Source organism: Pelodiscus sinensis, chromosome 2, assembly GCF_052426305.1.
Source record: "Pelodiscus sinensis isolate ZL-2025 chromosome 2, ASM5242630v1, whole genome shotgun sequence".
Classification (NCBI taxonomy): Eukaryota; Metazoa; Chordata; order Testudines; family Trionychidae; genus Pelodiscus; species Pelodiscus sinensis.
In genome coordinates, this window is record NC_143053.1 from 131,171,518 (window position 1) to 131,195,911 (window position 24,394).

Here is a 24,394-nt window from a genome sequence, read left to right on the forward strand (position 1 = left end):
AGGAATATGAAGGACAGAAGGATCCGCTCCGGTGAGCTGTTGGCAACGGACACGACCCTGAGAGATTAGACGAGCCAGCATATCCGTTGCCGTGGTAACCGTTTTTGAAAAGGAGTGCGGAAGAAAAAGCCTCTCCAAGGTGCGCAAAGATAAGTTTGGGGACACGGGACTGGTGTCCCACTGGCCAATCAATGCATAAGGCTGAAACGTGTGGTAGATTAAAAACAGTCAAACTGGAAGGTGCGCATCTCGGCGGTGACCAAAGGCCGTCTGTATTTTTTCTGCTACGCGCTGTAACGCGGCCATAGCTTTGGGTGTTAAAGCACGAGGCGAGGACAAATCAGAGTCGCCCCTCAAAAGTTGGAACAATGGAGACAATTCTTCTGTAGTGACCCCCAAGGTTGGCCGAATCCAATTGATAGTGCCTAAAAGTTTCTGTAGATCATTTAAAGTGGTGATGGACGTGGCAATTTTCAACGGCTGCGGGCGGATCTCAGACTCATAAAGTTTCCACCCCAGATATCTCCAAGAGGGCACAGCTTGAACTTTCTCCTCAGCGATACACAATCCATATCGTCGCAACAGTCGAGAAGCCAAATCATATAAAGCCTGTAGGGCCGCTTGATCAGCGGTGGCAAAAAGAATGTCATCCATATAATGGTATATAATGGCCTGTTGGTGGCGTGTCCGGGCTTCAGTCAACACTGAATCCACCACAATCTGGCAAATGGTGGGGCTATTCATCATGTCTTGGGGCAGAACAAACCAATGATATCGTTGCATCGGGCCCTCGTTATTAACCGTGGGTATGGAAAAGGCAAAATGCGAACAATCGTCAGGATGGAGTGGGATGGTAAAAAAGCAGTCCTTTAAATCAATCACCTTCACAGATTTGCGCAACTCTTTTACGAGTTCATATGGCAAAGCTTCATGTCGGGCGGGCCGTTGGGGCCCATATACAATTGGAAAAGCTTGTAGAAGCTGTACATCTCCTCGCCGAAGAGCCTCACGTCAGCATTCAGATAAAACCCTTGCCTGTTCATTATGCGAGGGCGCCGCCAAGGGGGGCCCATATGGAGCGACCGTGTGGCTTGCTGACCTGTATAAAGAAGCAGGAGCTAATGCTGGGGCAAAAGGCGGAGGAGCTACAGTCGAGGATCGAGAAACAGCTCGTAGCCTCTGAGTCTTTAAAATTTGCTCCGCCATCAGCGCAGATGCCGCCAGGGCCTTGACGGGCTCGAGCGACGGGTATGAGTCAGGCCCTACACTGACCGCCACCGTCCCTGTGTCAAAGGGGTCCTCGGGCCCGCTGTCCTCAGATTCACTGTCCTCAGGGCTGAGGCACAAGTCCCCAGGCTCTGGGGAGACTGGGACCGTGCCGTACACTGGCTCACAATCCTCCCCGGGCAGTTTTGGGGGAGGGGACAAGGGATCCTCTGGGTCCTGATATGGCAGTAATTTCGGGAGCTCCTCTCAACAGCTTATCCTCCATCCAGCCGCGGATACACCACCGGTTCGAATCACTCGTTCACTTCAAGCCCTGTTCGGGCGCCATTTGTGGTATATGAAGGCACGGACTCCGGCCGGTGCAAGCACAAAATCATTTTATTGCAAGATTACAACTATCTTTATACCCTCTCAACTTCCCAAAAGTCCACATCCTGCTTTTCACAAACTGTGCTTTTTCACAGCCCCAATACAGCATTCTTGAAGGTTGTTGACTCAGGCAGATGTTGTTATTGTTGGCTCAGGACTCTTGATTACACGCGTTCCCGCTGACTCTCGGATCGTCCTCCAAGGTCTGCAGCTTTTCTTGGTTTTGTCCTTGGGATGTCCTGTCACGCAGCCAAAGCACTATACTTGTTGATTCTCTACAGTTACATGGCAGCAGATTACAGTTACATGGCAGTTTGTAGTATTTCATTGTAATAAACCTGGACTGAATCTTACAGGCTGAATCTTACAGGCTGGGGACTAACTGGCTAAGCAGCAGTTTGACAGAAAAAGACCTGGGGATTACAGTGAATGAGAAGCTGAATATAAGCCACTTTGGGCCAAACCAGGAAAACTCCTCTCCTCTCCCCCAGCCCTGGAGCCCTTAAAGGGGTAGAGTCTGGCCACTGGGCATGTGCAAGAGCCAGCCTGCCAGCAGCCGCAGCCCCTTACCCAGTGGCTGCACAATGTCAGCCAGTGGCAGCCAGCTGTACCCTGCCGAGTCCCCCAGCACCCAGGGGCCAGCCAGGGGCCATAAACGGCGCGTGCCTGCCTGGACTGGTGTGGAGATCATGGACCTCATTGAGGTGTGGGGGGAGGCCACCAGTTGGAGGAATGCCGCCATCTATGGCCGCATAGCGGCCACCATGGCCCACAAGGGACACAGGCACATCCAGGAGTAGATGCACCTGAAAGTTAAGGAGTTCAGGCAGGCATACACCACGGCCACCTGGGGCAGCGCCGCAGCAGGGGCTGCCACTTGTGCCTACTTCCCCACCCTGGACTGAATCCTGGGGGCTGGGGCAGTTCACGCCAGCCCGCAGGGCAGCAAGCTGGGAGCTGAGGGCCCTGACCCGGGCGCAGCAGAGGGGACACCACCAGCTGTCCTGGCACTGGAGTCGGCAGGGTTGTCCAGGGAGGCCATACCAGGTAAGTGCCAGCACTGTCCCCTACCTGGGGAGGAGGTGGGGAGGGAGACCAGGGACCACGCGTGTGGGCCATGCCTTCCACGGATCACGCAGCCACCTGTGCATGTTCAGGCATGTGCCGTGCCACCCTTGGGCAGGTGGCTCCAGCTGTGTGCTACACGGGCCGTGGCCCAGTAGCCACACGTGTGTGTGAAAAGACCCGACACGCTCCTGACCTCGGGGCGGGTCACAGCAGGATGCCCTCCCTTCACATGTCCCCTCTACACAGGGGCAGGGGACATATCCCCTCGCCGCCCCGACCACACTATACACAGCATAGGGGCATGGGTGCGGTCTTGAGTCAGCTCCCACTCCTGGGCAGAGCCGGACATGCCGACCATGGCCTCTGTGCAAGCACATTGGCTCTGACAGTGCAGGGCACGGTCGCCCTCATCTCGCAGGGGGGGCTGGGCATCATCCACTTTGTCCCCAGGGAGAACTGACCACTTCTCTTTCTCTACAGCTGCACGAGCTGCTCGTGCAGGGCGCACCAACCCGCCTGGGACATGCTCCCATGGCCTCAGCAGGACCAGCACCATGCAGCAGGAGTACTGAGAGCAGCACCTGCAGGCCCTGCGAGCCCAGACCCGGATCACAGGACGACTGGGAGTTCCAGCGTGAGCTGCTTGCCCAGGGTCATGCCATCTGTCACCATCTGCAGACCCTGGTGCAGAGTGTGCTGCCCCATGCCAGTCCTGTGCCTGCTGCCCCCCCAGCTACTGTTCCTCCTCCCACTCCTGCCCCCCCTCCCGCCTCTTCCTCCTCAACCTCCACACCCACTTCCTCAATCGCCACACCCCCCACGTCAACCTCCGCACCCTCCTCCCCTTATCCCTGGGGACACCGAGGCCCCCTCCCCTGCTGGGAGGCAGTTGGCCCGGTGAGACTCCCACCCCTGAGAGCTGAGCTTCCCCTCCCCCTTCTTCCCCTTGCTTCCCCCTTCCAGCTCCCTCCTCCCAGTTTTCCTCCTCCCCTCTCCCACCCTTTCTCCTCCCCTCTCCCGCTGCCCTTCCCAGTCTCCCCAGAGTTTCATCCCCCCCCAGTTTTGTTAAATAAACAGAGTTTGTATTTTTGAGACAAAAGTGCATTTTATTTGACATCAGGAAGGGGGGCTAGGGAAGGGTAAATGGAAGGAGGAGAGGGAGGAATGGGACACAAGTCCCCAGTGGGGCAGACTGGGGAGACTGTTAGCGCTCCTCAGGGTGGAAAGCTCTCCCGCAGGGCCCCCTGGATCCTGACAGCCCCTCGATGATGCTCCCGGATTGCAGCCTGCAGACAGTGCAGCCAGGCTGCTGGCAACTTGTCCACGAAACACAGCAGAGTCCCTGGGGGCAGGTCTGGTTCCATGTTGCAGAATGCCGTGGTGTCCCAAGTGAGGGCAAGCAGAGCACTCTGAGGCTGTGTCTAGACTACATGCCTCTGTCGTCAGAGGCATGTAGATTAGACACATAGGCAAAGGCAAATGACGCCACGATTTAAATGATCGCGGCTTCATTTACATTTACATGGCTGCCGCGCTGAGCCGACAAACAGCTGATCAGCTGTTTGTCCACTCAGCGCGCTAGTCTGGATGCTCCCCTGCCGACATCAAAGCCCTTTGTCGGCAGCCCCGTTATTCCTCGTGGGATGAGGTTTACCGGGGCTGCCGACAAAGGGCTTTGATGTCGGCAGGGGAGCGTCCAGACTAGTGTGCTGAGTGGACAAACAGTTGATCAGCTGTTTGTCGGCTCAGCGTGGCAGCCATGTAAATGTAAATGTAAATGTAAATGTAAATGAAGCCGCGATCATTTAAATCGCGATCATTTAAACCGACAGAGGCATGTAGTTTAGACGTACCCTGAGACACAAATGCTTTGCTGTCCCTCAGCGAGGTAGACCAGCAAGCAGAGAAACCTGAGAACTGTCTGTCCGGGATGGGAGGTCCCTTTAAACACAGACCTCGGCTAGCTTGAGGCAGTAGCCCCACACACTAAGTCCGACCCTGATGCCCTTTTGGCATTGGTTCCAGCCAGCCTTACCTTCGATTCAGGGTCCACTCAATGTGGACGCGCTATTTTGAATTAGAAAAACACTAATTTGAATTAATTTTTGTGCATAGCTGTGTTATTTCGAATTACCTTATTAACTAATTCAAAATAAATTAATTCAAAATAGCACTGTAGTGTAGACATACCCCTAGACAGGCATGTCATGCTGTTGTACTTCGGTGGTCTCAACTGTCAGTGTCAGCATCGTCTGGCCCGGGTCGTCCTGGCGCACTCCTGACAGGACCTCTATTCCGTTGGTGATGAGAAATGTTCGACTGTGTGTGTAACAATCGGTGCTCCCTTTATCTAAAGTGTTCGACCCTGTGCACTTGGGTCAACACAGGAGATCTCTGAAAGCCCCAGGAAATGACAGATGCAGGCAAGGTTTGAAATCAGTCGAGCAGGTTTATTGTCAAATGCGAAGCTCTAACAGTTGGTAACAGAGAGCCTACAATGTTACACCACTGGGCATTATGGCCCGTGTTGACAAGATACCAACACTGGGCAGGCCTATTGCCATATAACAGATATTAACAGCAGTCACTCAGAGTTAAGCCACTGTGTATTCTGTAAGTTTAGGCAATGACACCTGCCATTCAGGCGCCTCGTGCGTCCCCCACAAGGTCGACCAGAAAGCACCCTTTGCGGTGTCCTTTTATAGATAGGTACAAACAACTTAGATCACTTCTTTATGTAAAAGGTTACTACCCTCTGTTGCCTAGTTACCACCCCTCACCTTGTACAAGGAGGGCTTACCTTCTATTCCTCATCCTGCCAGTTCCGACCTGGTCCTGAAACTATCTTGGTATGTGCCTAACTCCTAGGGAATTCTTGTACCAGGACATGGGTGGCAAAAGGAGCCAAGGCATGTTGCACCTGGAGGGTCTGTCTGCTAGAGTTGCCAGGTATCTGATATTCACCCGGACAGTTCAGTATTTGCGGGCTCCGTCCAGTAAAAAAAATCAGGAAATACCGGACATGTCCGGTATTTCCTGTTTCCCTCCAACAGAAGCCCAGCGGGGACAATTTTCCCCTGCCACTTCTGGTGAGGGTGGGAGAGTGAGAAGCATGGCAGTCTAACGAAGGGGGGCAGGAGAGGGCACTTGCCGGGTGCCATGCTATGGGGGCGCTGGGCTGAGGTGGGAGCGGAGCACATGCTGCTGTGGCCCAGATGACCAGCAGAGACCTGGGAGCTGGCCACATGATACCTCCCTTTACACAATGTGAGCCAAAGAAGCCGGTCCGGGCCGCAGGAGCAGCCACTTTAAAAGTAAGATTAATTTACCTGGCCGCCCCATTCCTCTGGTGCCTGGCTCTGCAGGGGGTGGCGGGATTTTATTGGGATGGGGTGCTCCCAGCATTGGGGATGCCTGGCTCAGGGGGAGGGGTGAGTGCATTGGCATGGGGGGCACTAGCGGGTCTGGTTCTGAGGCAGGGGTGAGTGCACTGGCATGGGGGGGCACTAGCGGGCCTCTCTGAGGAAGAGGTGAGTGCACTTGGATGGGGGGACATTAGGGGAGCCTGACTCTGAGGCAGGGGTGAGTGCACTGGGATGGAGGGACACTAGGGATGGGCCTGACTCTGGGGGAGGGGTGAGTGCATTAGGGGTTAGTGTGTGGCCCCAAATTGGAGGGAGTGGTGCAACTTTTGCTTAACAACTTTGGTCTCCCCCCCCCTTTTTTTCCACAACAGAATTTTTTCCCAGTGTTTTTGGGGGGGGGGGTTGGTATTTTTTGTTAAACCATCTGGCAACCCTACTGTCTGCTGATCATGGCTGGGGAACTGGTCAGAAAAGAAAGAGAACTTCTGGCTGCAGAAAAAAGCTTCTCAGAAAGAGGATTCTTGCCACGTGTTTTCTCCTTTTATTGCCTCTGTCCAACCCCTGTGACTCATCCACATTTGTCACCAGAGAGCATGCCCACACGTTTCGGATATCTGATTTGTTAATTAATTCTTTTCCGCAGAAACTCTCCAGTTTGGCCAATATACATGGCAATGAGGCATTGTTGGCATTTGATGGCATAGATCACATTGGTGGATGTGCAGTTAAATGAGCCTCTGATTTGGTGGCTGATGTGGTTGGCTCCAGTGCTGAAATCGCTGCTATAGATGTGTGGGCAGAGTTGGCACCGGGGTTGATTGCAGGGCTGGGTTCCTGGATGATTATGATGGATGTATGTGGCGTGCTTATTGGAAAGGATTTGTTTCAGATTAGGGGGTTGTCTGCAAGTGAGAATTGGCCTTCCCCCCAAGACCTCTGAGAGTGAGAGGTCATTTTCCAGCATAAGTTGTAGATTGTTGATAATGCATTGGAGGTCTTTAAGTTGTGGACTGTAGGTGACGACAAGTGGAATTCTATTGTTTTCTCTTTTGGGCCTGCCTTGAAGTAGTTCATCTCTGGATATTTTTTTGGCTCTGTTGATCTGTTTTTTCACTTCTCTGCATGGGTATTTCAGTTTTAAGAATGCTCTGTATAGATCCTTTAGGTATTTGTCTCTGTCTGTGGGATTGGAGCAAATCCAGTTGTATTTTAGAGCTTGGCTGTATACAATAGATTGAGAAATGTGTCTGGGATGGAAGATAGAGACATGAAGGTAAGTGTAGTGATCAGTAGGTTTCTGATATAGGAATGTGGACAATTTAATTGAAGTGTAGTGTCAAGGAAGTGGATTTCTCATGTGGACTGATCCAAGGTGAGGTTGATGGTGGGGTGGAAGTTTTTGAAATCCTTGTGAAATTCTTCAAGGGTCTCTTTCCTGTGAGTCCATATGATAAAGATGTAATTGATGTAGAATAAGGATGCTATTAGACTATTTGTTGTTTGTTAAGTTTTTCCTGTTACAGACTAACTTGGCTACCCCTCTGAATATCTTGCTTAGTCTGCCTAGATTCTGTGATGCAAACCCACAGGTAAATCCTTGTCTGAAAGAGTTCAGCCTCATGGTCAGTAACATGGTCAGTCTGAATTTTTTTGATGTCTATGTCTGCTCTTACTTCATTCATCTTGGCCAATGTATCAAGTATCTTGAGAAGATTTTTATGATTTTTTAGCAATATTTTTCCTTCCTTCATGATCTCTAAGGGTATGTCTACACTACGGAGTTAGTTCGAACTAATAGACATTAGTTCGAACTAACTTTCATATGCGCTACACTAGCGCTCCGCTAGTTCGAACTTAATTCGAACTAGCGGAGCGCTTAGTTCGAACTAGTGGGAGGTTAGCCCTCCCCAGGTTTCCCTGGTGGCCACTCTGGCCAACACCAGGGAAACTCGTCTGCCCCCCTCCCGGCCCCAGACCCCTTAAAGGGGCATGGGCTGGCTACGGTGCTCGTGCCAGGTGCAAGCCTGCCAGCACCCAGCCAGCAGACCCTGCACCTGGCACGGCTTGAGCCAGCCACCTGATGCCCCCCAGCCCTCTCCCTCTTCCCAGGACCAGGCTGGCGGCTCCCGGGAGCTTGCCCGGGAACGCAAGAGACAGGCACCCACCTGGGCTAGTGCGGAGATCATGGACCTCGTCCACAACATCCGCACTAGGCACAGGAAAGTGGCTGTCTAGGGCAGGAGAGCTGCCAGCCTGGCCACCCAGGAGCAGGTGTGCATGGAAATCAAGGGGGTCCACTGAGACCCCCGACCCTGAGCCCTGAGCTTACAATGGCCGTCCTGGGTCAGACCAAAGGTCCATCTAGCCCAGTAGCCTGTCTGCCAACAGTGGCCAACCCTAGGGACCTTGGAGGGAATGGACCGAAGACAGTGACCAAGCCATTTGTCTCGTGCCATCCCTCTCCAGCCTTCTACAAACCTTGGGCAGGGACACCACTCCTACCCCCTGGCTAATAGCACTCCATGGACTCAACCTCCATGACTTGATCTCACATCCCTTTAAACTCTGTTCTAGTTCCAGCCTTCACAGCCTCCTGCAGCAAGGAGTTCCACAGGTTGACTCTTTGCTTTGTGAAGAAGAACTTTCTCTTATTAGTTTGAAGCCTGCTACCCATTCCTTTCCTTTGGTGTCCTCTAGTCCTTCTATTATGGGAACTAATGAAGAACTTTTCTGTATGCACCCTCTCCACCCAACTCCTGCTTTTAGAGACCTCTATCCTGTCCCCCCTCCATCTCCACTTTTCTAAGCTGAAAAGTCCCAGTCTCTTTAGCCTCTCTTCATATGGGACCTGTTCCCAACCCCTGATCATTGTAGTTGCCCTCCCCTCTCCCAGCCTCTTTCTTCCCCTCTCCCACCTCCTTTTCCCAGTCTCCCCCAGTTTTGTTCAATAAAGACAGATTCCATTTTTGAACACAATTGTCCTTTATTTTGTACATCAAGAAAAGGGGCTAGGGAAGGGTAAGTGGAAGGAGGTGAGGGAGGAATGGGGTATGAGCCCCCGATGGGGAGGACTGGGCTGGCTCTGTGGGCTTCTGGGGGTGGAAGCTCTCCTGCAGCTCCCCAATTGCCCCATCTCCCCAGATGGCAGCCTGCAGCCGGTCTGATGGCCAAGTGCTGTGATGTGCCCAGTGTGGGTACTCCGGGCACTCCAAGCCAGGACTGGTTTGCAAGCAGGGCACCCCGAGAACTGTCTGTCCGGTGGGGGGGTCGGGTCCCTTTAAGCGCAGCCCTCGGCTAGCCTGACACAGCATCTCCACGCTCTGAGGGTATGTCTACACTACCCCGCTAGTGCAAACTAGCGGGGTAATGTATGCATACCGAACGTGCAAATGAAGCCTGGGATTTGAATTTCCCGGGCTTTATTTGCATAAGCCGGCCGGCGCCATTTTTAAATGCCAGCTTGTTCGAACCCCGTGCCGCGCGGCTACACGCAGCATGGGCTAGATAGTTTGGACTAGCAAGCCATTCCAAACTATCTGTACGCCTCGTGGCGTCGGCCAGCTTATGCAAATAAAAATGGCGCCGGCCGGCTTATGCAAATAAAGCCCGGGAAATTCAAATCCCGGGCTTCATTTGCACGTTCGGTATGCATACATTACCCCGCTAGTTCGCACTTAGACATACCCTAAGTCCTCCTCTGATGCTCTGCCAGCACTGCTTCTGGCCATCCTTAAGCCCGGTTCAGGGTCCACTTAATGTGGACTTGCTAGTTCGAATTAGCAAAACGCTAATTCGAACTAGTTTTTAGTTCTAGATGCGTTAGTTCGAATTAGCTTAGTTCGAATTAACTAATTCGAACTAAGTTAGTTCGAATTAGCGCTGTAGTGTAGACATACCCTAAGTATGGTAAAGGTGATTTTTTTTATTCCTATAGCTTCGACTGACCAGTTTCTATCCTGCCAAATTCTCACCTGTTTATTGAACTGTGGAACTGGTCATGCTCCTTTATTGTAATAGTTTCTCCAGTTGTATTTCCCGAATGTTTTCCTCCTTAGAAATTGTCACGTTATTGGATTTTGAAGTGAGCAGACTGGTGGCATTTGACCCAAATTCTGTACAAAGTGGGCCTTTTGAGGTGTCAAAAGAAAGCTTATGTTTCTACTGATTCTATGTATGATAGTCATGTACTTGTATGATTTTTGTATGTGGAGTTATGAATATGGGCCCTGTTCTTGTATTTTGAATGTTCTCTGTCTGGGAAGGAGCAATGGGCCTGGACTGCCTATTCTGAGGAAGGATTGTTCAGTGAATGGCTATGCTAACTAGCACTGCTCCATGGACAACGGCTCTCGGGAGTGGCCAATTCACAACTAAGGAATGTGTCTGGAAACCTGCAAACCAACCAGTGCTTTATGGCAGTGGTTCTCAACTCATTTCAGTCCATGGACCATCAGGACAATCAAAAAATTTTCATGGATCACCTCCTCTTTGAGACATGAAAGAAAAGAGCAGACAATGAACATTTTGGTTTGAATTTATTTCTTACTAACAGATTTTTGGATTCTCTTCTCACTGACAAGCTTTTCAATGTTTGGAGTGGTACTTGATAATGCACAAAGAATATCGCTTTTCACTGCAAGCCGATTCCTCTGTTTGGACTTAACGTGCAACAAACACTAAAATCCAGTCTCACACATATAAGTTGATGCAAATGGCAAAAGAAATCTTACTGTGTGTGCTGACAGATTTGGGTAACTCCTGGTCATGCTTGCCCAAAATTTCTCAATGGTAGACTGCTGGTACACATCTTGAGCCACAAAATCATTTTTCAGATCCAAGAATTCCTCCTGCAGATCTTCTGGAACACTATTAACATCTGTTGTAAATGGATTCCTGATGAAAGATAATTCATCCCTTGTCCTGTCCACCTCTGGAAAATATAATTAGAATTCGTCTCGTAGCTTCTGTAAGGGTATGTCTACACTACCCTCCTAGTTCGAACTAGGAGGGTAATGTAGGCATACCGCACTTGCAAATGAAGCCCGGGATTTGAATTTCCCGGGCTTCATTTGCATAAGCAGGGAGCCGCCATTTTTAAAACCCCGCTGGTTCGAACCCCGTGCAGCACGGCTACATGGGGCTCGAACTAGGTAGTTCGGACTAGGATTCCTATTCCGAACTACCTAGTTCGAGCCCCGTGTAGCCGCGCTGCACGGGGTTCGAACCAGAGGGGTTTTAAAAATGGCGTCTCCCCGCTTATGCAAATGAAGCCCGGGAAATTCAAATCCCGGGCTTCATTTGCAAGTGCAGTATGCCTACATTACCCCGCTAGTTCGAACTAGCGGAGTAGTGTAGACATACCCTAAATGATCGAGAATTTGCATCCGAATGGCTTCCTTTTCCTTGAGCATGGCATCCACATATGGAAATTGAACCAAATTATTGCCTTCGACTCTTACAATCCAGAGTTCCAATTTGTCAAGTAAAGCCTTGATGATGCTTTGGTGAGAGAACAGATTTGTACCTTTCCCTTGCAGTTGAAGATTCAGTTTATTCAAGATTCCAAAAATATCGACAAGATACGCAAGTTCTAAATTTGACTGCATCAGCACATTTTGGAATTTACACTTTAGATCTTACCCACAAAAGTGTAATTCCTCTTTTTTCCTTATCCACAAAAGCCCTTGCTGCTTCCTCGCGAAGAACAACCCACACCATCTCTTTTGCACAGGGGAGCACAAGTTGCTCTACAATGGTATGAGGCTTCTTGGCCTGTGCAACTTTGTATGCAACAATGTAGGAAGCGTGCACGGCATTGCTTGTCTTATTATAGAATGCACTTGTTGAGTCGAGGTGCCGCCATTTCAGACCTGATAGCCGCCGCTCAAAATAGTCTTCATCCTTTTGCAACAAGTTAGGGGTGACACTTTTCGAGATGGAGTTTCAGCTTAGCTGGCTTCATTGAGTCATTCCCCAAGACTTTGAAACAAATAACACATTGTGGCAAATCCATGCCTTCTTTTTCTTGACAAGTGAAGCCGAATTTGATGTAGTCCTCCGAATACTTGCGCTTGACATTTCTTCCTGTTGTTGCCATTATAAACAAACTACACCACACCTGTAAAACAGCACATGACGAATGACACAGCAACTGCTCAGCATGATGGCGGCAGCTACACTGACGCTCACAGCCTCAGACAGAAGTTACTGGCAACACAACACGGTTGCATCCTAGGTGACACTATGGATGATGCGCTGCATGCTTGTGAACATGGCATAAAACAGCCTAACAGCGGCACCTGTTCACGCTGTGTGACTTTGGACAATGTTCCTGTGGTCCACCAAAAAAGTCTCCATGGACCACCAGTGGACCGTCAGTTGAGAACCACAGCCTTATGGCTACTTGTGTGTGAAACACAGATAGGTCACTTCATCATGTGACCAGCTTTGGTTTGTGAGACACCGGGAATATAAAAATACCATGAGGCCGTCTCCATCTTATTTTCAGTCTTGCTACTTATTCTAGATGCATACTTGCTAGGGACAGAGAGCCAGGAAGGACTGCTGACCCGTCCTAATATAGGATGTACACCAGAGACTTTTAAGATAGCAGTTTGTAACATCTCTCTAAGAGCCTGCAACAAGAACTTGGTAATTGATGTATGCAATGTATTCTTCTTAACAATCTTACTCTCAACCTTTTCTTTCTTTTATTAATAAACTTTTAGATTTTAGATTCAAAGGGATTGGCTGGGCGTGCTCTTGTGGGTAAGATCTAAAGTGTAAATTGTCCGGGACTGTGACTGCTTCTTTGGGACCAGGAGGATCTGTGCGGAGTTGGTGAGATTGAGTTTTATAACCTCTCACATGTGTGAAAGGCTCAGGGCTGATTGTGGCACAGGGAGAGGTGGAGTGTCTGAGAGGTTTTGCTTGTGAGGCTTCCTGCTGACCAGATTGGTAGCTGAAGTGCTCTGGGTGACTGGTTTGTGGCCTTTTTGGGAAAGGTTTATTTGTGTTCGCTTTTTTTGATGGTATCACTTTAATATATATAGTCGTGCCAATTTTCTTCCATAAATTGATCTGAGGAAGTGGGTCTGGCCCACGAAAGCTCATCACCTAATAAACCATCTTGTTAGTCTTTAAAGTGCAACATAGTTCTGTCTTTTGTTTTTGGGAAAGGTCTCCAGTCGAGGGCTGTAAGTAGCCCTGGTTGCTATATCACTGGCATTGTCTCCTGTTTTTCATGTTTCAGACCTTCCCAGTTCAATTTCTGTGAAACTTTTCCCTTGCTAGCTGAACTGTAATACAGTCATGCTCTGTACCTCCCTAGGATTTTTATTTTGGTTTGTTCTGCTTGGCATATATATTTTGTCATATCTAGGTTCAGATCTCTCTCCCTTAGTAATAATTCATAGACATTTTATTGTTACATTCTACCATAATCTGGCCTTTAATGAGAGAGTCTGTGAACATGTCATATTCATAGGACTGAATTAGATATTTCAGTCTGTGACAAACTCTTGTTTGCCCTTCCTTCCATGAATAGTCTCATAAATAATGCTTTGTTCCAAAGATACAGTGATCCTCAAAGATTTTCTTTTTCCCCCCAAAGTTTTCCTTTCTTTCCCCCACAACCTTTTACATGGAATGTGCTGTTTACATGAAGTTGCACTTGTTATTGCCACTGTTAAGAGCAATCTTCTGCTCATCCTCCAGTTTATTTCTAGCTGTGGTTTTCATTATACAGTTCAAATTGTTGTTTGGAATGGTTGCTACAGAATCTGTCCTACTAAACTGCACCCTACTAAACAGCTCTAAGAATCAGGGGAAAATGTTTCATGTTCCTGTAAAACATTCAGTGTTACTATTCTCACTGGTTTTGCAGAATTCTTTTCCTTGCATTCCTGATACCATGTTGTCTCTTAGGATATGTCTATACTACAGAGTTTTGTTGGAAAAATGGTTATTTTTGTGACAAAAGTTATGGAATACCCACACTGCAATCGCGTTCTTTTGAAAGTAAATCGAAAGAACAGAGGGCTTTTTCCGAAGTTGGTAATCCTTTTTCTGTGAGGAAGAATACCTTTTCAGAAAGAGCATTTTCACAAAAAGGCGTGTGTGGATGGGGAGGAAGGGTTTTTTTTTTTTTTAAGAAAAGGCCTTGAGGAAATAGCACAGGTGCCTTGGTGGCCACTTCATACAAAGTAATCACAACTCTATAGTTCCTGTGTCCTGGCCCCTCTTAAAGCTACAGTTCACCCTGCACAAGCCTTGTGGCAGGAAGCCGGCCATGAAGCAGCAACTCACCATGCAGCTCTCCCTGCCACAGGCCTTGCCACCCATGGCAGAGCCACAAGCCCCCCAAGACCCACTTGGCCCTCAAAATGAACATCACCAGGGGTCCCAGGACCCATCCAGGGGGACAAAGAGGCAGGCACCCTCTTGATCCAGAACAGAGATCCTGTCCTTCCTTGAGCTGTGGGACAAGGAGAAGACCTTGCAGGTTCTCTGGTCCAAGCGCCAAAATGTGGACATTTATGGCTGGATGGCCGAGACCCCAGCGGCGCATGCACCCACCTCAGACCTTGGAATAGATTCGGGGTAAGGCAAAGGAGCTCCACCAGGGATATGTCCAGGCCTCAAACCACAGCTCACACTCGGGGAAGTATCCCACACCTGCCCCTACTTTGACGAGCTGGACCAGATCCTGGGGGGTGGGGAAACATCTTCCCCACCCGTCTTTGTGGACTCTAGCCTGGAGATCCTCATCATCGCCTGGCCAGAGGTCTCGGCAGAGAAGGAGCAGGTGGACCAGGGCTAGCCAGAGGCAGTGGAGAAGGAGACGGACACCATGACCCTCTCTCTGGAGCCGGTGTCAGTGAGCCAGGATGTCTCCCAGACCTCCTCGGATGCTTGGGAGGGATCTTCAGGTGAATGGTCTCACTTTGTCACACACACAGGACAGGGGAGGCGGGTGTTGCTTGGGATGGACATTGTGCTGCGGTGGACACTCCCAGAGCACATTCCACTAGGATGGTTTCGACATCCATGACCGTCCAATGAGGAGTTCCACTTTGAGATATTTGCCTTGCTGCCACATGGTCATCAGATCTTACTTTTATGAAACACTACACCATTACTTTGCAACTTTCCAATGATGCTTTGGTAGCTGCCGCAGTGCTATCCACTCTACAAATGTATAGTAAATGTAAAATGTAAAATGCTTAAAAACTGCACAGATTAATTGTGATTGGAATATGCACACCTAATGTATGTTGGATTTCAATTCAATCAATGTCCTCAGAGCTGGAGCATAATGGTAATTGAGAGTGGAAACTGGTGTTTTATATCAAAGCAAAGGAGGTGATGTGTCTGAAAGGCATCTGTCCAGAACAGATTATGTACTTTATGTAAATAGAAAGAAGTTTCTTCAAAGAAACAAGCTGTGCAAAAACTTAATTCATGATCAAAGGTTAGGAAAAATGAATGTGCATAATTTAATGTAATTTTTAGAAGTATGCTCTCTGGCAAACTAGTATGGATCAAAATTTCAGTTTTTTGTGTATTTTTGTAATCTTGTTAATATACTGCAGCATTGAAAAATGTAAAATTAGTTTGGATCAAGTGGTTTTCTACAATATATTTGTCAATGATGTCCTTGGAAGAGAGTTAGCTGGCTATAATGCCAACAAACACACTTCTTTCTGTCCTCAGCTCCCTTCACTCCCCACGTCCCATGGCAGGACCTCTCTTCTGGTCTCTGTTCAGTCAAGGAATCTCATCTCTATTTTTCTCTTTGTCACACTGCACATAAGCTAGGGCTGCCAGGAGCCAAGTTCTCAGCAGACTAGTCTGTGGTCTACCATATAGGAACAGACTCCCATTGCACCAGGTCACAAGACAGTTTGGCCCAGCCAACCCTTCATCTGTGGCAGAAGAGAAATTCTAACAAAATTTGGCCTGCCTATCCTATGAACCAGGTTGCAACCTCGTCACTGAAATTTGGTGTGGCCACCCCTCTTTTCATGCAGAAATATAGCTGAGTCAAATTTCAGTGGCATTGCAGCAACACAGCCAGAGAACTGCTCAGGACTGATTTAATGGCAATCATAGTACTTAAATATGAGATCACTGCTTAGAAGTGATTAGGCCTTGCCCCCCTGGCTCTGTAGCCTGTAGACCTTTCAGAACATAAGAACAGCCATACTGGGTCAGACCAAAGGTCCATGTAGCCCAATATCCTGTCTGCTGACAGTGGTCAATGCCAGATACTCCAAAGGGAGTGAACAGAACAGGTGTAATCATCAAGTGACTCCTCTCCTGTCATCCATTTCCAGCTTTTGACAAACAGAAGCTAGAGACACCATTCCTACCCATCCTGCCTAATAGTCATTAAAGGACCTAACCTCCATGAATTTAACTAGTTCTTTTTTTAAACCCTGTTAGAGTTGATGTCTTCACAAAATCCTTTGGCAAGTAGTACCAGAGTCCAACCATGTGCTGCATGAAGAAAATCTTCGTTTTGTTTATTTTAAACCTGCTGCCTATTAATTTCATTCAGTGACCCCTAGTTCTTAGGTTATGAGAACAAGAAAATAACTTTTCCTTAATCAGTTTTTCCACACCAGTCATGATTTTATAGACCTCTATCATATCCCCCACTCAGTCTTTGCTTTTCTAAGCTGAAAAGCCCAAGTCTTTTTAATCTCTTTTCATATGGGACCCATTCCAAACCCCTAATAATTTTTGTTGACCTTTTCTAAACCTTTTCCAATGCCAATATATCTTTTATTTTTAAGACAAGGCAACCATATCTCTATGTAGTATTTAAGATGTGGGTATACCATGGATTTATATAGAGGCAATAAGATATTCTCTTTTTTATTCTTTATCCTAGTATTTCCCAAATGGTCTCTGTGGGTATGTCTACACTATCCCGCTAGTTCGAACTAGCGGGGTAATGTATGCATACCGCACTTGCTAATGAAGCCCGGGATTTGAATTTCCCGGGCTTCATTAGCATAAGCGGGGAGCCGCCATTTTTAAATCCCCGCTGCTTCGAACCCCGTGCAGCGCGGCTACACGGGGCTCGAACTAGGTAGTTCGGACTAGGGTGCCTATTCCGAACTACCGGTACACCTCGTTTCACGAGGAGTAACGGTAGTTCGGAATAGGAACCTAATCCGAACTACCTAGTTCGAGCCCCGTGTAGCCGCGCTGCACGGGGTTCGAAGCAGCGGGGATTTAAAAATGGCGGCTCCCCGCTTATGCTAATGAAGCCCGGGAAATTCAAATCCCGAGCTTCATTAGCAAGTGCGGTATGCATACATTACCCCGCTAGTTCGAACTAGCGGGGTAGTGTAGACATACCCTGTCTTATTTGCTATCCTTTTTTTTAAATGATTCCTAACATACTATTTGCTTTTTTGACTGCCATTGCACACCGAATGGATGTTTTCAGAGAACTATCCACAATGACGCCAAGATCTCTCTTTTGAGAAGTCTTAGCTAAATTAGTCCCCATCATTTTGTATGTATAGCTGAGATGTGGGTATACCATGGATTTATATAGAGGCAATAAGATATTCTCTTTTTTATTCTTTATCCTAGTATTTCCCAATGTGCATTACTTTACATTCATCAACATTAAATTTCATTTGCCATTTTGTTGCCCAATCACTTAATTTGGTGAGATCTTTTTGACGCTTTTCACAGTCTCTTTTGGTCTTAACTGTTTTTAGCAGTTTGGTATCATCTGCAAATTTTGATACCTCACTGTTTACCCCTTTCTCCAGATCATTTATAAATAGGTTGAATAGGATGGGTCCCTATATGGACCCTTGGGGGATACCACTAATTACCATTCTCCATTTTGAAAACTTACCATTTATTCCTACCCTATGTTTCCTGTCTTTTAATCCATTATCAATCCATGAAAGGACCTTCCCTCTTATCCCATGACAACTTACTTGACTTCAGAGCCTTTGGTCAGGGACCTTGTCAAAGGCTTTCTGGAAACCTAAGTACACTGTTTCCACTGGATCCACCTTGTCCAAATGCTTGTTGACCCACTCAAAGAACTCTAGCAATTTAGTAAGGCATGATTTCCCTCTACAGAAACTATGTCGACTTTTCCCCTAAAATTATATTCATCCATGTGTCTGACAATTTTATTCTTTACTATAGTTTCAACTGATTTGCCCGGTACTGATGTTAGACTTACCAGTCTATAATTGCCAGGATCATCTCTAAAGCCTTTTTTAAATACTGGCATCATGTTAGCTATCTTCCAGTCATTAGGTACAGAAACTGATTTTAAAGGGCAGGTTACAGCCCACAGTTAATAGTTCTGCAATTTCATATTTGAGTTCTTTCAGGACTCCTGGTGAATGTCAGTGGGTCCTGGTGACTTGTTATTAATAACACCTCAATCTGGGACAATTCCTCAGTTTTGTTACCTGAAAAGAATGGCTCGGTTTTGGGAATCTCCCCAATATCCTCGGCAGTGAAGACTGAAGCAAGGAATTAATTTAGCTTCTCTGCTATGACTTTATCATCTTTCAGGGCTCCTTTAGCAACTTGATCATCAAGGGCCCCACTGGTTGTTTAGCCAGCTTCCTGCTTCTGATATACTTTAAAACATTTTGCTATTCCTTTTTGAGTTTTTGGCTAGCTGTTCTTCCAACTCTTTTTTAGCTTTTCTTATTATATTTTTACACTTAACTTGACAGAGTTTATGGTCCTTTCTATTTTCCTCACTAGAATTTAATTTCCACTTCTTAAACTATGTCTTTTTATCTCTCAGTGCATCTTTTACTTGGTTAAGCCAAGCCATGGTGGCACTTTTTTGGTTCTCTTACCATGATTTTTAATTTGGGGGTATATATTTAAGTTGGGCCTCTAAAATGGTGTCTTTGAAAGGTTTCAATGCAGCTTTTTGGTATTTTACTTTTGGCACTGTACCTTTTAATTTCTGTTACACTAATCTCCCCATTTTTGTGTAGTTTCCCTTTCAGAAATTAAATGCCACCATGTTGGGCTGCTGAAGTGTTTTTCCCACCACAGGGATGTTAAATTTTCATAGAATCATAGAATCATAGAATAATAGGACTGGAAGGGACCTCGAGAGGTCATCGAGTCCAGCCCCCCGCCCTCAAGGCAGGACCAAGCTCCGTCTACACCATCCCTGACAGATGTCTATCTAACCTGTTCTTAAATATCTCCAGAGAGGGAGATTCCACCACCTCCCTTGGCAATTTATTCCAATATTTGACCACCCTGACAGTTAGGAATTTTTTCCTAATGTCCAATCTAAACCTCCCCTGCTGCACTTTAAGCCTATTACTCTTTGTCCTGTCCTCAGAAACCAAGAGGAACAAATTTTCGCCTTCCTCCTTGTGACACCCTTTTAGATATTTGAAAACCGCTATCATGTCCCCCCTTAATCTTCTTTTTTCCAAACTAAACAAGCCCAGTTCATGAAGCCTGGCTTCATAGGTCATGTTCTCTAAACCTTTAATCATTCTTGTCGCTCTTCTCTGTACCCTTTCCAATTTCTCCACATCTTTCTTGAAATGTGGCGCCCAGAACTGGACACAGTACTCCAGCTGAGGCCTAACTAGTGCAGAGTAGAGCGGCAGAATGACTTCACGAGTTTTGCTTACAAGACACCTGTTGATACAACCTAGAATCATATTTGCTTTTTTTGCAACAGCATCACACTGTTGACTCATATTCAACTTGTGGTCCACTATGACCCCTAGATCCCTTTCCGCCATTCTCCTTCCTAGACAGTCGCTTCCCATCTTGTATGTATGGAACTGATTGTTCCTTCCTAAATGGAGCACTTTGCATTTCTCTTTATTAAACCTCATCCTGTTTACCTCTGACCATTTCTCTAACTTGCTAAGGTCATTTTGAATTATGTCCCTATCCTCCAAAGAAGTTGCAACCCCACCCAGTTTGGTATCATCTGCAAACTTAATAAGCGTACTCTCTATCCCAATATCTACATCATTGATGAAGATATTGAACAGTACGGGTCCCAAAACAGACCCTTGAGGAACTCCACTTGTTATCCCTTTCCAGCAGGATTTAGAACCGTTAACAACAACTCTCTGACTATGGTTATCCAGCCAATTATGCACCCACCTTATCGTGGCCCTATCTAAGTTATATTTGCCTAGTTTATCAATAAGAATATCATGCGAGACCGTATCAAATGCCTTACTAAAGTCTAGGTATATGACATCCACCGCTTCTCCCTTATCCACAAGGCTCGTTATCTTATCAAAGAAAGCTATCAGATTAGTTTGGCATGACTTGTTCTTCACAAACCCATGCTGGCTATTCCCTATCACTTTATTACCTTCCAAGTGTTTGCATATGATTTCTTTAATTACCTGCTCCATTATCTTCCCTGGGACAGACGTTAAACTGACCGGTCTGTAGTTTCCTGGGTTGTTCTTATTCCCCTTTTTATAGATGGGCACAATATTTGCCCTTTTCCAGTCTTCTGGAATCTCCTCTGTCTGCCATGATTTTTCAAAGATCATAGCTAAAGGCTCAGATACCTCCTCTATCAGCTCCATGAGTATCCTGGGATGCATTTCATCAGGACCTGGTGACTTGCTGACATCTAACTTTCCTAAGTGATTTTTAACTTGTTCTTTGTGTATCCTGTCTTCTAAACTTACCCTCTCTCTGCTTGTATTCACTACGTTAGGCACACCTCCAGACTTCTCGGTGAAGACCGAAACAAAGAAGTCATTGAGCATCTCCGCCATTTCCAAGTTCCCTGTTACTGCTTCTCCCTCCTCACTAAGCAGTGGGCCTACCCTGTCCTTGGTCTTCCTCTTGCTTTTAATGTATTTATAAATGGTCTTCTTGTTTACCTTTATGCCTGTAGCTAGTTTGATCTCATTTTGTGCCTTTGCCTTTCTAATCTTGCCCCTGCATTCCCGTGTTGCTTGCCTATATTCATCCTTTGTTAGTTGTCCTAGTTTCCATTTTTTATATGACTCCTTTTTTATTTTGAGATCATGCAAGATCTCCTTGTTAAACCAAGCTGGTCTTTTGCCATATTTTCTATCTTTCCTACACAGTGGAATTGTTTGCTTTTGGGCCCTTAACAACGTCCCTTTGAAATACTTCCAACTCTCCTCAGTTGTTTTTCCCTTCAGTCTTGCTTCCCATGGGACCTTACCTACAAGTTCTCTGAGCTTATCAAAATCTGCCTTCCTGAAATCCATTACCTCAATTGTGCTGGTCTCCCTTCCACCTTTCCTTAAGATCATGAACTCTATTATTTCATGGTCACTGTCCCCTATACTGTCTTCCACTTTCAAGTTCTCAACTAGTTCCTCCCTATTTGTTAAAACCAAATCCAGAACAGCTTCTCCTCCGGTAGCTTTTTCAACCTTCTGAAACAGAAAGTTGTCTCCAATGCAGTCCAGAAACTTATTGGATAGCCTGTGCCCTGCTGTGTTAGTTTCCCAACATATGTCTGGATAGTTGAAGTCCCCCATCACCACCAAATCTTGGGCTTTGGATAGTTTTGTTAATTGTTTAAAATAGGCCTCATCCACCTCTTCCACCTGGCTAGGTGGCCTGTAGTAGACTCCTAGCATGATATCACCCTCGTTTTTTACCCCTTTTAGCTTAACCCAGAGACTCTCTACACAGCTATCTCCTACGTTCATCTCCACTTCAGTCCAAGTGTGTACATTTTTAATATACAAGGCAACCCCTCCTCCCTTTTTTCCCTGTCTGTCCTTCCTGAGCAAGTCGTACCCTTCCATACCAATATTCCAATCATGCGTCCCATCCCACCAGGTTTCTGTAATACCAATGATATCATAGTTGTATTTATTGGTTAGCAATTCCAGTTCTTCCTGCTTATTACCCATACTTCTCGCATTTGTATATAGGCATCTAAGATACTGATTTGATCTTGCCTCCCTGTTGTGCCCTGACCCTCCTTTCTCCTTGCCATTATAGGCCGTAGTCCCCCCCATTTCCAACCCATCTCCCAGTCCCGCACATTCAGCACTTACCTGTGGGCTTTGCTCACCTGCCCCCGACAAACCTAGTTTAAAGCCCTCCTCACAAGGTTAGCCAGTCTGTGTCCAAACAAGGCCTTCCTGTTCCTGGAAAGGTGAACTCCATCTCCGCCAAGCAGTCCTTCCTGGAAGAGCACCCTGTGATCAAGGAAGCCGAATCCCTCCTGGTGACACCATCGTCGCAGCCAGGCATTCACCTCCAGGATGCACCTCTCTCTGCCCAGGCCCCTACCTTTATTATAGTATAGTCTCTATTTCCAAGTGGTCCAGTTATATTTACCTCTTAGACCAGATCCTGCACTCCATTTATGACTAAATCAAGAATTGCTTCTCTCCTTGTGGGTTCCAGACCCAGCTGCTCCAAGAAGCAGTCATTTAAGGCATTTGCCTCCTGTTTTGAAGTGACGTCTACCCAGTCAATATGGGGGTAGTTGAAATCTCCCACTTTTACTGAGTTTTTTATTTTGATAGCCTCTCTAATCTCCCTTAGCATTTCATAGTCACTATCGCTATCCTGGTCAGGTGGTCAATAGTATATTCCTACTGCTATATTCTTACTATTAAAGCATGAAATTATTATCCATAGAGATTCTGTGGATTCTACATTTTCTTTCAGGTATGGTGCCTTTCCCCCATCAGCACAATCTGTTCTGTCCTTCCTATATATTTTGTATCCTGGTATGACTATGTCCCATTGATTGTCCTAATTTCACTAAGTTTCTGTGTTGCCTATTATATCTATATCATGCTTTAATATGAGGCACTCTAATTTGCCCGTCTTATTATTTAGACTTCTAGGGTGTGTCTAGACTACAGAGTTTTGTCGACAAAAGTGAACTTTTGTCGACAAAACTATACCTGCGTCCATACTACCACTGAGTTCTGTCGACATAACGTTGACAGAACTCAGCAGTTTTGTCGACGCTGGTAAACCTCATTTTACGAGGCATAACGCCTTCTGTCGACAGAATTTCTGTTGACAGAAGGTGTTATTGCATGTAAACTGTCCTTTGCGTCTACACTACCATGTCGACAAAGCAGCTTGCTTTGTCGACAGAACTCAATGTAGTCTAGATGCTCTTTGTCGACAGAAGTTTTGTCGACAGTATCTGTCGACAAAACTTCTGTCGACAGAAGCCTGTAGTCTAGACGTACCCCTAGTGTTTGTGTATAGGCACTTTTAAAATGTGTCACTATTTATCTGTTTGCCATTTCCTGATGTGTTGGACTCTTTTTCATTTGATTGTTTCTCATCTGATCTTACCCATATTTTAGCTTCCATCCTCTTCTCCTTACTAGAACATAGAGAATTTCAATTAATAGACCCTCCCCTAAAAGATGTCTCTGACCGATCCAAGTGCTCCTTCACATCCATCAGCTTTTCCCTAGCCTTTAGTTTTAAAAACTGCTTTTAGTAAGTGTGAAAAACTTGGACAGGGCATTGTTATTTGCCTCTGCTAGCCCTCCTCATTTGGTAGCTTGCTGAAATATTTTTAAATTTGCCTCTGAAATACAAACCTAGAAGTCTAAATTTTGCTCCTAGAATGTCTGTTCTAGAAGCAGGAGATGTGATTGCAGTACATGTAGAGATGCTCTAAGTATAACATAGGCACCTTGAAAACCAATACCAATGACACAGTGGCAGCATGTATAGTAATGAATTTACCCCACTTTGGATCTGTGAGGCTTCTCTGGATTTGTATTGGTGTAAATAAGCACAGAATTTGGTCTTTTATTTCTAATCAGCATAATAACATTAGAAATAATATGGACTGTCAAATTATAGGCATCAGGTACACACACTCAGTTTCCTATATTTTCTATGTTGGCTCAGGTCTATTGTAAACTGCAGTGTCTAAAGTCAATCCTCATGTCCTGTTATGGCAACAAGTAATCTTTAAAGTGAAGGGTCAGTCTAAACATTCATCTTACACCTAGCCACACTTCTTACATGGGATGATCTCAATCAGCATGTGATTCTCCCTGTGCAGAATTCCTAATTGGTTTTCTATGTACTATGTACTTCCAGAGCATTGCAAAACTGGTGGAATGGGAGAAAGGATGTAGCTGATGGAGGCCATGTCTACACAGCAACGTTATTTCAGAATAACATCAGTTATTCCGAAATAAAGTAGTGTACATCTACACAGCAAGCTCATTATTTTGAAATAAATTTGAAATAATGGGCTTCTTTATTCCAACTCCTATAAGCATCATTGAATGAGGAGTAAGGGAAGTTGGAGGAAGACTGCTCTATTTTGAAATAACTGCTGTGTAGACAGCGCCAAAAGTCGAAATAAGCTA

At 46.4% G+C, this 24,394-nt stretch overlaps 1 protein-coding gene across 1 annotated transcript in view; it reads left to right on the forward strand.

Annotated features, from left to right (window-relative positions):
* Window positions 1-24,394, forward strand: part of CDH18 (cadherin 18) — a 1,008,237-nt gene that overhangs the window by 220,590 nt on the left and 763,253 nt on the right. The window lies entirely within an intron of this gene.